Raw genomic sequence first — 14,477 nt, 5'->3', positions numbered from 1 at the left:
TGAGGATGGTTACAGCCGTGTTTTTACAATGAGAAAAGTGAGAATGTGACACAGTTAGTTATATGGAGCTACAACGAGGCAAAACCAGATTTGGTCACTTACCATTGTGACCAGCATGAGCCTGTGAAAATAATACAGAAAAAAATATAGATAGTCGTTTATAATGTTGTGTTACAGATAACGATAGGCGCCAATGTTATGGGAGATGCGACATCTATTAAAAACAGCATTTACAAGCAGGTTTAGTTTTTAGTTAGTATTTCCTTACATGGTCATGATGAGGCCCAGAAGCAGCAGCAGAAGAGAAACTCTTGTTGTAAGGTCCATGTTGGTCTTGATGTGCCAGTGGTGAAGGTGTCAATTGAGAGACTTCACTTGTCTTCCAATGAAGTGATGCTAAAACCCAGTCAGGGGTGAGCTTATATGCCCAGTGTCCAGGTGTGTCTGTGTACAGAGATTAGTGGTAGGGGTTCAAAAGGCTTTGCCTTAGGCACACAACTGATTAGTGTGCCCTGTGTAGCTTTGCCCACTGCTTCCACACTGATAATCTCATTCTAAACTTGTGCTATAAACATTCAGTGTAAAGAGTTTTCTGGCACTGCTTTCAAGTAGTAGTTTTTAAACCATTTACACACCTGAGAACTAAAGGCTGAAGTATGTGTGTTTAAAATTGTTGTGTTGTTGTGAATCAGTTGATTTTCTGCTTCTTCAGTTGGTGCGGATAGAGAAAAACACTTGTAGGTTTATGCTGCTCTGTTATATGTACTGTTCTACCTCCGGTAGTGTTTTCAGAAGTTTTGTATCAAAAGGTAAGGTACATATTGGAGTGTGATTCATTGTACAGCCCATCCAAGAAGTGTGTCGCAGGCAGCAGGTTTTATTAAAATTCTAACATTTTATTTTTTTACGTTACTTGCCGCTAATTTTTTTGTTTTTGTATATGATTAAAAAATGTAAAATAACAAACTCGTGTGCAAAATGTTCAAACTGAAACTGAAAACTTTAGATCATAAACCAAAACAATGGTTCTTACCATACATTTTTTAGAATCAGCATATTTTTAATTGATGGTGTAAAACTGTTGTAATGGTGAGGTAGGTGGTTGGATAAATCTGATTTATATACAGCACAAGACAGCCTTCATCTTAACTAGAGACAAGTTAGTGTTTTCTAAATTTGGGAGAAAATAAAAAGAATGAAATACAGCTGTACAGAAAACAAATGTCTGATGCAAATAAAGAAGACATTACCTGGAGAGGGTTGCAGTTGTATAAACTTTTAATGGGTTTTGGTACAATATACAGCATCAGAATAGAATTTGACTGAGCAATCAATTGCCAGTCAAGAAAAAATGAATCAATTCTCTTGATTTCGCTTCTCCAGTGTAAGAAAAGTGTTCTCTTGATTTACATTTTATATTATTCCAAAACAGATTCTGAACTCCAATTTAGACCGGAGGAAATTAAAATGAGCTTCTTTTTTTTTCTTCAATTTTATTGACAAAGGTAATAGTCCATGGATGCAGCCCTACATAATAGCTCAAATATGTTTTTTATTTCACTGTGACTTCATCATTTCTGGGAGGTGTAGTCGTAAATGGAAGAAGTGGAAAAAAAGAGAACTTCTGGCACCTTGTTCCTGAACACCAAACAGCAGTGATGACATATCCAAGCCCAACACTGATGTGGTCCTGTGCTGTACATCACAATAATGTGACATTTATTATCAGTGGGGAAAAATTACACTGTGTGTGTGTTAGAGAGAAATGGTGCTGCAAACTCTGGCATCTGTTTATGTGTACTTCAAATTCAACGTATTTGTAAGAGAACTTCTGGGACCTTGTTCCTGAACACCACACAGCAGTGATGACATAGCCTAGCCCTTCTCTGCTCTATAGTACATCTGAGTCTCTTCCTCTGACACTATGTGGGCAGCCAAGGACAACAGTCAATGAGCAATATCAATTTATGTAATAGACTATTAAACAGTGTGCTTAACATTTAGACTTGCTACACTGGTGTTCAGTGGGAGTGTGTGCCAGGAAGTCCTCTGCCGTGATAATAGCCCTCTGAAATGAAACATGTTAGCCCGCTCTGCTGGCTCTTACTCACTCTTGCTTCTCCTCCTACAGTCGGTTCCCTGACCCCAACACAGGTGCCCTGCTTACTCTTCTTCCTTTCACCTTTTGCTCTGAATACCACTGGTTGTCAAAATAACAATTAACTGTTTTATATACTGCATTCATGTCGAGCATTACCTGTGAACCCTCTCATTATGTATTGTTGCATGCAAGTGTTGAAATATCTAATTCATTTCTTTAGTTGTTTTCTCACTGGCTGGTTAATTTCATGTCTGACATGCAGCTGATGTTTTGCTTTTGTTTTTTTTTGTTTTTGTTTGTTTGTTTGGTTTTTTTTTTTTTTTTGGGGGGGGGGGGGGGGGAGGGTTACAACCCGAAGACTTTATAGAAGTAGCTTTCTGCTTGCTTTCCTCTGTCTCCTTTCTTGCCCTCTCCTTGTTCCTAATACTAGAGTCAATCTGTGATGGTAAACATCGTGTTCATAATAATTGACATTCAGACAAACAGGAACAATTACATCGAATATGAACACTGTCTTAATTGGTGTGCATTTCCAGTCCTGTAAGAGTCATGTGAAAAGTAAATTAATCAGATGTCATTGTAGACTGATTGAGCCACAATCTAGTTGCACAGTCCATTCAGAGAATAACTGCGTCTGATGGATGACATGTCAAGTGCTTTATGAGGGACATTTGAAACTGATAATCTTAAAGGTCAAGGAGAAGTAGCAGCAAAATAAAAAGACAGAACTTTTTTGTTTTTGGTCAGGCGGTTTTAACATAACCGTGTCTGGTGCGTGTCTAATGGAAAGAGCCAATACTGTAGCAAATTTAAAATGAAATTCACAAGATGTGTTCAGCTGGTGAAACTTAATGGGATTGTGGACTTTTTTGAAGGAAAACAAACACATCACTGTCTTTATTGGTACCAGTTATAGTGTGGTACGTGCCTTGCTCAGGGGCACATCAAAACTGATTATGAGCGCGAGAAAAGTGTGACTCATTCAGTCTGCCCACCCACGTTTTCCCAGCTCGCCTAGAACTGATGATGTTAGAGAAGTAGTTGCAATCCCATTTCCCTTCCTTCAGGCAAAAGTTGCTGAGATAAACCCTTTCTGTTAGCACTTCTGTGTAGATACATCATCATTTTGAACTTTTAGAACATTAATGAAATAATTTAAAACATCTCAACCCCAGTGTGGAGAAACACATGCTTCATAAATTTAACAGTTGAGATTTAGCTCTTCACAATGTTCTGTAGGTTTCTGCTGTGCAGTGATGATGTTACCCTGTAGTTTGTAGAGATGGCACGATACCACTTTTTTATGTCCGATACCGATACCGATATCATAAATTTGGATATCTGCCGATACCGATATGAATCCGATAGTGTTTTTTAATCAACAAAACTGTTTTTTAAATATCTTGCTGCATTTTGTATAAGTTCATACTCAAGTTTAAAACAACAACTACACTAAAGCTATTCTGTTATACCTGTATGCAAAAAAAAATATTTCATAGTTCAGCAATACTGATCAATCTAATAAACTTAAACCTACACCATCCTCCCTATTCTGGTATTTTAAAGAGTACTTAGCATAAATATTAAGCAACCTAACTAATAGGGTTCCAACTCCCAGCAACAACAAAAATAAATAAATAAAAAATAGGGAACCACCCCTCACGCTCCACCTCATGATGCTTAATCGACGTAATCAACCTTAATTTGATGCAGTGTGGAAAAAAAAATGCACAGAAATCAATTATTTTTCAAGAAATATTAAATAGATTCAACATCTTTCTTCAACAAAATTGCAGACTGCACAGATGGTACCTTCCCAAAGGAAAAAGTACTATAGCTTACTAGGGTATATATATTAGACTTAATAGTCACTATATACAGTAATTGACTTCTATTCATTTTACATCAAATTAAAACTTTGGGTGTCAGATAATTATTTATTAAAAGCTAGAGAATAAGAAAGAAAAGTATGTCTTTGTGCCCCCTTTTCTCTGTTAATGCCCTATCGGCCCCCCTGGCTAAACTTTGCTAGATCCGCCCCTACACAGTTACCAGCGTCAGCTAGGTAGAAAAAGATCCTCGAGTAGAAAGTAATATTAAATACATTCTAACAACAGCTTATCAAGCTTAAACGTGCTGCTGTTGTTCAGCCGCTGGTTTCCTCTTTCTGGTGCAAAGTGGGCCAAAAGCAAACCAGAGACACGGACTCACGACAGAAAAGCCGATCAGCTGATCGTTAAGCAGTTTCATGATTGAAGTAGCAGCAAGAGAGAGAGAGAGGCAGTCGCTCCATATATTAGTTGTTAAGCTTAACGCAGGAATGCTTTACAAACATTCAGAGATGGACTTACACACTTGCTTTACTTCTCTCGGGGATAACTTTGTCAGAGATGAAATGCCGGGTTGCTAGCGAAGCTCCACATGCTATCCAGACCACCACAGGTTCTGCATGCCACAGCCGCTCTATCACGTGATGCCTACTGCTCCAACGTGCTAACGTTCTGAGGTGAGTTACGGCGTGTTGCAAGTTTTGTGAGGTGCTTTCGTGATATTTAATGGATCGGATTACATTTTTTATTTTTCTCCGATATCCGATCCAGTAATTTAGGTCAGTATCGGACCGATACCGATACGTAATATCGGATCGGTCCATCTCTAGTAGTTTGTTTTGTTTTCTCCTATAATGTTTTGGGTTTCTAATCTTACAATATACAATGCTTTGAGATGAATGCTAGTGTGATTTGGCTTTCACTGTCATATACATAATTGTACACTGTTTTGCATGAGTATTACAGAGCTGAGTAAACATAAAACTAGTGCTCCAATCTGCTCTGTTGTTTTTGAAGGATCATGCTTTGGTAAACTTTCTAAAATAAATGATTTAAAGCTGTAAATATCTTGATACAATATACAGTGTTGTGAAAATATCTTCAGCCACCCAGCATTTCTTTCTATTTTGAAAAAGCGAAAGGGAAATAGGGATTTATTGAAATCACACATGTAAGTACAGTCCATGGGGCAAACACAGTTTTAAGTACAATTTTAACAAACAATTCTAACACTATGGAGCATGACCAGCCTGAGCATCGCCTGAAATCTTATGGCCAAGCTTTCATGTCATTTCTTTAAGTAGTCTTCAGGAATTTTTCTCGAAGGACATTCAAAGTCGTTCTAGGAATGTTGGCTGCAAGTTGTTCTGTTCTCCATCAAGATGATTCCACACTGCTTCAACAATGTTGATGTGCAGGTTCTGTTGAGGCCAGTCTATCTCACCAGTCCAATCCACTGTGAGTTTTTCTATCCAATTATGGTTTTATTGAATTGACAGTGTATTTAGAATTTTTGTCCTGCTGTAAAGTTGTCCAGTTGAATCTCTCAGGTCCAGTGTCAGTTCTTTTATTAGGTTTTTTCCCCCTAATTCTTAAGAACATGACTTTCAGATACTGTTCATTTGATGTTGATAGTTTTTAGGTCTGCAACTTTTTTTTGTCCTCCGTGGGCCGAGTTCCCTCACATTTGTGAAGTACCGACACACTGCCCAGCACACCAAGATATGCTAAGGTTCCAGCTAATAACTCTTTAGGAATCACTTCATTGGTTAAAAATAGTTTTTTAGATCTTTTGAATTGTGTTATCATTTGCATTTTTCATAGATTCAGCTAAAGGAAATATATGTTTCTCCACCAGGCTGCCAGTAACAAAATACAAGATACAATCTGAAATTGGTTATTTGCAACATTGTTATGTCCAGACACAATGCAGATTCATCCCTTGAGCTAGGTACCTTTTTGTGCTCGTTTAGTGTTAAGTGGTATTGTTTATAAATGGTAAATGGCCTGTATTTGTATAGCTTTTACTAGTCCCTAAGGACCCCAAAGCGCTTTACACATCCAGTCATCCACCCATTCACACACTGGTGATGGCAAGTTACATTGTAGCCACTGACAGAGGCAAGGCTACCGAGGCAAGGCTGCCGAACACTGGCGCCACCGGGCCCTCTGACCACCACCAGTAGGCAACGGGTGAAGTGTCTTGCCCAAGGACACAACAACCGAGACTGTCCAAGCCGGGGCTCGAACCGGCAACCTTCCGATTACAAGGTGAACTCCCAACTCTTGAGCCACGATCGTTTAGTGTTAAGTGGCTCAATAAACAAAAAACCTTTTCTGAAAATGGACAGGTACAAGTACTGGAGTGAAAATGAGTGAAAAAGCAGAACTTGGAGAACTATTGCTCTAAAAAATTACAACAAAGTCTTGCTCTTTGGAAGTACACTGTAAAGAATTAGAGTGGCTCTAGACTTTTGCAAGATGCTGTATATATGTATATGTTTAACTTTGTAAAGAGATCTTGTTTTACTATTTGCATTTTACGCCCAGTTCAACCCATGGACTGTTAGTGCATCAAATTACACAGTGCAGGTGTATTATATCTCAAGTCAAGATATTAGGAGATTTGTTAAACTTCTTGGTAGGTTACTTTGGTAAAACTTGCCATGTAAGCTCATGAGGTTGTGATGGTAGGCAAGGTATTATAGGTATGAATGAGGTACAAGATGAAAAGCTGCATTTGAAAGATCTTCTGCTACAGTACACATGTGGGACTGAATGAAGTGGGTTGGCCAGTCGTGAGTTTTTACTGCTTCAAACTAAATTATTCTAGTATTACACCTGCATATAGTGTGAAATTAGGCTGACTTTTTTCAGTTCAGTATACATGCTAATGTACACTGAAATAGGAGTACTAGTTTTTGTTTTTGGTTAACATCCAGTTCTTCTCTCTCCTCCTTTAACTCCGTAAATGCCCCAGTCAGTGCATGCACGCTAGCTTAAGTTTTTCCACCAAATGTAGAAAATCCCCTAATGAGGCTTTAGGCACTGCTATTTTTCATCTCCATCATTTCACCAAGCTGTATTTAACATCATATGAAATAAGCACCCTTCAGTTAACAAGACTCAGTGGAAAAATTCATATTCATTAAAACTCAAAAACTCTCAGAACCAAATTAATTAGCACAAGACCGTAACAGTTTGTGTTTTGTGATATTGTACTGCGTGCCTAGTCAGTTGGTGGATTTTTGTAGTATAGCTAACTTGAACTCAAGAGGCATTTCCCCAGTCTATGCCGCTGATATTGGAAGACGTGTAGCCCATATTTCCAAGAGCATTGCTCAGTGAGAGATCTCTAAAACCCATTTCCTGCCTGGCTTAGAATAATGAGGTGTTAGAGCCTGCTGGCAGAGCTTAGCTGCACACCTCCCCAATGAAAAAGTTATGGATGATATACAATTGCAAATACACACACACACACACACAAACCCACTTTACACTCAAAGACATGGACATATGCCCCCTGGAGGTGTTATGGATAGCTGCATATTGCAATGCCAGCCAGCAGGAAGCACTGTCAGCCAGTCTGCACTGTGGGCATTGATAGGACAATCAGTTCGCTCTGGAGCCATCACAGCCAATCATCAGACAGTTTCTTGGCGGGCTGCACCCAATCTTCAGAGGGTTGCCAGATCTCCTTTTCTCAGTGAGCTGTTGCTGGCTTACTACTAGCCAACCACAAAAAAGAGCTGCTGCCTTGCGTCAGCCAATCGTGTGAGTGTTGGCCAGAGTTAGTCCTATCAACAGATAACTGCTCCACTGTTACAGCCAATCTGGGCTTTATCCTTCCCTACAGATGTCCGATTAGTGTAGTTTAGGGAAATCAAACTGCCACAACAGGCCCACTTTGCCAATGTGGCACCGTGAATGGAGAGAATAGTAAAATGGGATAGGAAAAGCCTACAAAGGCTTACTTAACCGTAATACTCTGGCTGTTATGTTTTAATGCTGTGTGGGTTAGTTTTTTATTTGTATTTGCAGCACTGTTGGTCACAAAATATAGTTTCATATCTCACTTTCTCTAATAATAATGTGAGCTAGCAGGTGCTGCTTAACTGTGGACGTCTTTCATTAATGAGATTTTAAATTTACCAGCATGTACTTGTCAAGGCCTATAAGTTTATTCCTTGTAAACCTGTTCCGGCATTCACGAGGCAAGGACGTGTTCACTGAACTCAAGTCGTGTCCATTTTAATGGCCCTATAACACATGCCAGCATCTTAAGGTGACAAAGCCATTAGATCAGATGATAGAACAGGGGTTTTTAGACCTGCCCTATCTTTTCTGCTTTCACTGCAAAATGTTGCAGGTAATGTATGAGTCTGTCTCGTTTGAATTTGGCCCTACATGGTTATGCACATTCATGTTAATCCAATCCAAGTTTGTTTCAAATCATTCAACCCCTTCTTCAGCACAGTGGCAAAACAGTGCTAACAGCACCTTTAATCACTGCTCATGCAGGAAAACAAGCATTTTTTTCACTTAGGAAGACGTAACATTTCCTCCCCATCTTTTCAAGAACATTTTATGAAAATTCATCAGCTGCTTGTTTGGTAAGTATTGCCTTAAAATTTTCTGTACTTGGCTTAGGGTTCACACACTCCGGCATCAAAAACGTTAGCTTTAATTTAGAGTTGAGCAAAAATTCTGCCATGGATACAAATTTTGGTGATGTACATTGAACATGACACGTAAAACAAATGGAAACGGGTATTGTAACATCATATTTGCAGAGGGATGAGGAACTGAAAAAAATATATTTATAACTATCAAAAGGATTGGGAATTATTTAAAAAAAAATTATTTAATATAGGTGTTAGTAATTGTTTTATGTGTTGCTATTTGTTTCATTCAGATATACATGCACACACCATCATCCTTAAGTAAGACTTATATGCATTTGTTATCTCCTCTTTCCTTTCTCTGTTCATAGTTGGTGTGGTTGAGCCAAACACTCTTCTTTTGAATTTTCAGATAATCTGTTAAAAATTTCCTTTATAATTCATTTAATGTATCCGTCTGTAAATTAGCACAAAAAAAAGAACCACTGCACTTTAACTGATTCCAAGCTGATGGCTCCTAATTGCTGGATTGACTATTTAGCAGTTCAATTTCCTGTCATAGATAGCCCAGTTTGTGCGAGACATTTATCATTAAAAAATTACCAATTTACTAATTACAATATTTACAGATTCATTTTCTGTTGCTTAATGATTTCAGTATCACTCAGAAGTAGGGCTGGGCGATATGACCCAAAATTCATATCTCGATATTTTTTAGCTGGATGGCGATATAAGATATATATCTCGATTTTTTTTTTTAAGCCATAAAGTAAGAACAAAAAGAGAGTTCTTAGTCAAAGCTGTGTCCCAGATGTCACACAGGCACTTTTATTAACATACAGCACAGATGTACATGAAAAATTACTCAAAATTAAATTATGAGAATTCATTAAATAATAATGCTCCATAAATAAAAGAAAACAAGGTTGTTTTTGTGCTAAACAAAGAGCTCACAATTGTGCAGTCAAAATGTAAACTAAAAGACGCTGAGCGTAATAACAAAGACAGATTTCACAGCTGCTCTGTTCCCAAGTTTTACTGTGTGACTGATAGCCTGGAGTTTGAAATCCGCTTCATAACCACCTCTCTTACAGGTGCCATTTATGGTCCTTATACACACACAATACGGTAATATTATGTTGATGCACAGTACGTATCACTCCGCGAAGCTCCTCGGTAGCCGTAATGCGCCGACAATCTATTAAGCGGTGCAGCTCCGTAGCTTACCAAAGTCGTACTCAAACATTTTTGACAGATTGCTGAGCGCCGTGTACCACATAAAATCGGTTCGCGGCCATCAAGCACAACCAGAATTCATACATAAGGCGCGCTATCAACTTTTGAGAGAATGAAAGGATTTTAGGGTTAGCGCTGTTAGCTCGTTAGCATGTTTAGCTCGTTAGCACGTTGACGCCGTCCAGCCCCACGCATGGGGCGATGCGCAGTAACTCGTTAACGGAGATTTGCCGTGTCCGTCTTGTCGCTGCCTGCACGTGAAGCGATGGGGGAGGAGGGGGAGTTGTCTTCAGTGAAGGCGAGGCGGAGTAACGTTGCGTAGAGACAAAAGTGGACGAAAGAGAGGCAAACTTGCGGCTCCACAACTATAATTATAACGTAACATAGACTATATCGATATAAAGGATATTGTCACATCTTATATCTCGTATAAAAATATATCGATATGTTTTAAAAACTCGATATATCGCCCAGCTCTACTCAGAAGCTCAAATTGCAGAACAGTTTCTCATTGAAGAACTCATGTAGCAAATCTTGGCGTCTAAGTCTTTCATGCTCAGAGTTTTTAATCAAATTTAAGGGCTGTAAATTTAAGATACTGGGTTTCTGCTGGATGTATGCCTGTGCTAAACAGAGTTAAATTAAAAAGTACAACACATTAGGTAACTTCTCATCACTGTATACAGAGAACAGGCATAGCTGTCTTTTTTTCCCTCCCTGCACTAACTGATAAGTTTCAGCACCACAGACCAAGAAAGTACCATTGCAGCACTGCTTCCAGCCAGACACCACGCAACGTCTAACAGTGTTAGCCTCAAATGTTTGGCTTAGAGTAAAAACCAAAATTCGAATACTAATCCCTTCAAAGTCAAACATCAGATGTTACCAGCCTCATTTATGTCACTTCCTGAAGATGGCTCGCATGGCATAAAGCTTGCACAAACATAATGGCTGCAGCTGTATGCAGTCAAGCTCCATAACCCCTGCTGTGAAGTGCTGTAATATGGGAGCAAAGACAAATCTGTCCTCTAAATCTCCCTACCTTCACCCTTCATCGTCATCTCTTTTCTCTCTCTTCCCATCTCAGCAGGGCTTTGGCAGCTTCACACTGGCCTAATTTTAGAGTAACAAGATGTGTGTATACGTGACTCAGTGTGTGGTTGCATATGTGTTTTAGTGTGTGTGTGTGTTTTTTTATGTATGTGTTGCCTAACTCCAAACAAAATCTCTGAGGGCTAAAGCTGTGTGTTCTGTGTTCCTGTAATGATCCATGTCCACGGACAAACGGACCTCTCAGTCGTTTTAATGAGATGTCTCAACTCGCGTATCTAGCTCACTTTGTTCTCTTGTGCCAAAAAAAGACCACTTAACATCTCTATTCAGTTTAATAACGACTGTCTTCTTTTTCCGCTGAACTGGACAAACGTGTTTTCTGTGGTGCTGCAAACTTTGCACCGAAAGATTGTGTTTGTTTTTTGCCCCGCAGTACACACTGGGATAGATGATCTGCGCCAATAGTGTGAAGCCAGATCTATACAGAGTCTCATTTACAATAAGAGTGGACGATGAAGACTCCATGCGAGTGCATTACAGTGTGTAATCAATACGCTCTGACAACCTCTGATGTAATAGTATGCATGTGCTGCTGGCAAACCATTTCAAGACCTTATACACATGGATGACCCCATGGATGAGTTGCTTCTCAATTATCCAGCAGCCAGGCCTGGGTGCAATGTAAACTTGCAGTTTCAAAAGGCACGGGAGATGCACAGAAAATAATAGAATTAAATATGTGTTGCCTTTGGCAATGGCCCATGTTTACTTACTCTCAAAAGTAAAACCCACAGAATTTATTCTGATATAACCAGTGGCACTGTTGTGCATCACCTGAGAGAATTTGAACCAAGTCCAAATTTAATAATGGATGTGCTGTATAATTCAGTATCACCTTCTTGTATTTGGAAAGCTCTATTTGCATAACTATTCAATGTAGAATTCTTATTCGAACACTTTCTTAGTTATAAATTATTAACCTGACAATCTTAAAACTGCACTAATCAATATTTAAAACCAATAATTCACATTTTTGTATGTAAAGTAAGAGTAGTCCCTTCCAATCAGAAACCACTCTGTATTTGACACTGTCAGATACTTTTACCCACAGCTTCACCGTTCTTATTAGCCTGCTGGTTTCCAAAGGCAGCCCACAGCTGTTCACAAAACAAAAGAAGAAGAAAAACACTGATAAAGCTCATTGTACACTGCTTATTCACATAAAACATCAAAAAGCTGAATTAAGCAACTAGTTGGGGTACAAAGTGGAACATTTGGCTGCTAAAAGATGTTAGAGTGAATATTTGACTAAATATTTGCCAGGTGGCTTGAAGCACAGAACCCAATGAATGCTAATACTGCATTTTCACATGTCAGTACTGTCTGTAGAGTGCAAATAGCCAGAAAGTGTTGCTTTATAGTCTTTTGGAGCTAAAGCAAATTGTTTGGTGAGGCAATGAACATTTTGAAGTGGGAAACACAAAAGCACACACTCTTATAGCTTTAGAGTTAAACTCATATATGTACATTCTCATATATTTAAATACAAATGTATTTGGTTTAATCCACATGAGGGTTTTTCTACTAAATATACTGCTAGTAACCCTTTTTCATGCTGTGTATGTTATGTAACTGAGTCAGTTTGCTAACTGTATGACCTTTATACACTTGTATATTCACTGTCTTAGACAGAAAATACATTTTATCGATTTACACCCCGGTACACAATATACACTGTTCACCATGGTGACTCTTGAGCAGTACAAATGTTGAACTTGATACTGTAGTTGTTTTCAGCAGACATCTATACTTGATGTTGTACTGTTCTTCGGTTTAGCACGTGTATAGAGGTCTTGCATCTTGTGTGAAAAGGCTCCGGTCAAACTGATTCCATTAACATGCGGTTTTAATGGAGTCTGCTGAAAGCATGTTAGACTGTATTATTTAACAGTAAGTGTTGGCTGTAGAGTATTTAAGCAGTTTTACAAATCTTCTTTTGAAAAGCCATTGTTTTTGGCAGATATGGCAAATGTGAACTTATTTGTGCGTTATCACTAAGCTTTTGATGTTGGCATTGTGCAGTGTTATCACACAGCTGAAATTGCCTTTTCTTCCCCAACAGTCCTTTTAAAAGCAACAGAAAGTGTATTTCCGGTGGTGCTAGCACAGAATATATAATGAGTATTTTGTGATAACAAAACAGTTATTTCATGAAATTGTTACTCCATGCATATTGCATATGTTTCTCTCCTCCTGTTTCTCACTCTGTGCTGTTTTTCTCTTTTTGGATCTCTCATTCTGAGAAGGTGATTACGGAGCCAGAAAACTAGCAGGATATGGTTAGTGTTCCTCAGGGGTTGGTCTGAGGACATTAAGCCCACAGTGACAACGAGCCCCAGCTGTTGGGAGTTTTTTTCACATTCATTTGTTTGTCAAATTTAGAGTCTCAACTATTGCCAAGAACTCCCTCTGCCACACAAGCACTCCAGAACTGTGGTGACAAGGCTGCTTTTAGCCAAATCCAATTTAATCTCCACTGGCGGTACTGGATAAAGCCGTCTCCATCTCCCCTAACTGAGGCCAAGGCAGGCTAGTTATTCTACTGTATGATGCTCATTAACCACATAAAGACACAACACAAACTTGAACGCACATACAAACACTCTCAGGTACAGGCGAATGTGAAGTGAGAGTACTAAGCTAGCAGTTTAACACACACAGTTATATGTGGCGAAGCTTCGTCTCGTTCTCTTCTCCTACTTTTCTCCATTTTCTCTCAGTATTGTGTATTTCTGCAGCAGGGGAAATGATGTCACTTTTATGGAAATGAGAAACCAAAATGAAAAAGAGATTCACATCTGAGACTCCTGCTTCTACCCTGCAGGTCTGCTGCTTTTCTTTTTTTTTCTTTAAACTAATAATTACCAGGAAGCTAGTGTGTGTGTGTGTGTGTGTGTGTGTGTGTGTGTGTGTGTGTGTGTGTGTGTGGAGAGAGTTTGGATGTTTGTGCCTGCAGATGGTTAGGTGGATGGGGATAGTGAGGGGGAGTGATAATAGAGGCGGAGATTTACATTTATGCAAATTTCACATCGTGACACAAAGGTTCAAGACAACATTTGCTCAACATGCGCATCAGTGCTGTTTAATCACAAGTGCATGTGGTGCACATAAACAAGCCATCTTAATATTATACTTTTCGTTTGTGTTTATTATACTGATATTTCTTGTACACACATGCTTTGCTGTGGAGCAGCCTACAAAACAAACACAGTGAGGAAATAATATTCCAATATTATACAGAAATAAATGTTATTTACTCTTAATGGTATCATTTTGTGTAATTACTATTTCAAATACTTCTAGTTCATTTAGTGCACCATACAGCTATACTTCTGGAAAACAGTAGAAGGAAGTGTTTTTTATCACCCCTAGTGGGGGTTATGTAACAGTGCTTCAACAAGTGGATCCTGTTGTTTTTTTATGATGTGCATGTTTGAAGAAGAATTTGAAAATGTATATGAAAGGATGTCACAATATCAGAAGTTTAGTAGTCAGTACTACTGAACTTCCATGATTCTCAATACCATTTAATATGACAAGTCCAAAGTAACGATGATGGCTAAATGGATGATGGCA

At 38.8% G+C, this 14,477-nt stretch overlaps 1 protein-coding gene and 1 long non-coding RNA gene across 6 annotated transcripts in view; one reads left to right on the top strand and one right to left on the bottom strand.

Moving 5' to 3' along the window:
- The window catches only part of LOC309688687 (MAM domain-containing glycosylphosphatidylinositol anchor protein 2), a 201,327-nt gene that overhangs the window by 52,935 nt on the left and 133,915 nt on the right, over positions 1–14,477 (top strand). The window lies entirely within an intron of this gene.
- Positions 22–4,601, bottom strand: LOC309688708. Its single transcript, XR_014271152.1, has 3 exons — positions 4,453–4,601; positions 269–444; positions 22–121 (listed from the first exon to the last, which is right to left on the bottom strand). It is a non-coding gene; the product is annotated as an uncharacterized lncRNA (long non-coding RNA).

This window comes from Aulonocara stuartgranti (assembly GCF_965226115.1).
Source record: "Aulonocara stuartgranti genome assembly, chromosome: 15".
Classification (NCBI taxonomy): domain Eukaryota; kingdom Metazoa; phylum Chordata; class Actinopteri; order Cichliformes; family Cichlidae; genus Aulonocara; species Aulonocara stuartgranti.
This window is presented reverse-complemented; position numbering and strand designations above follow the sequence as displayed.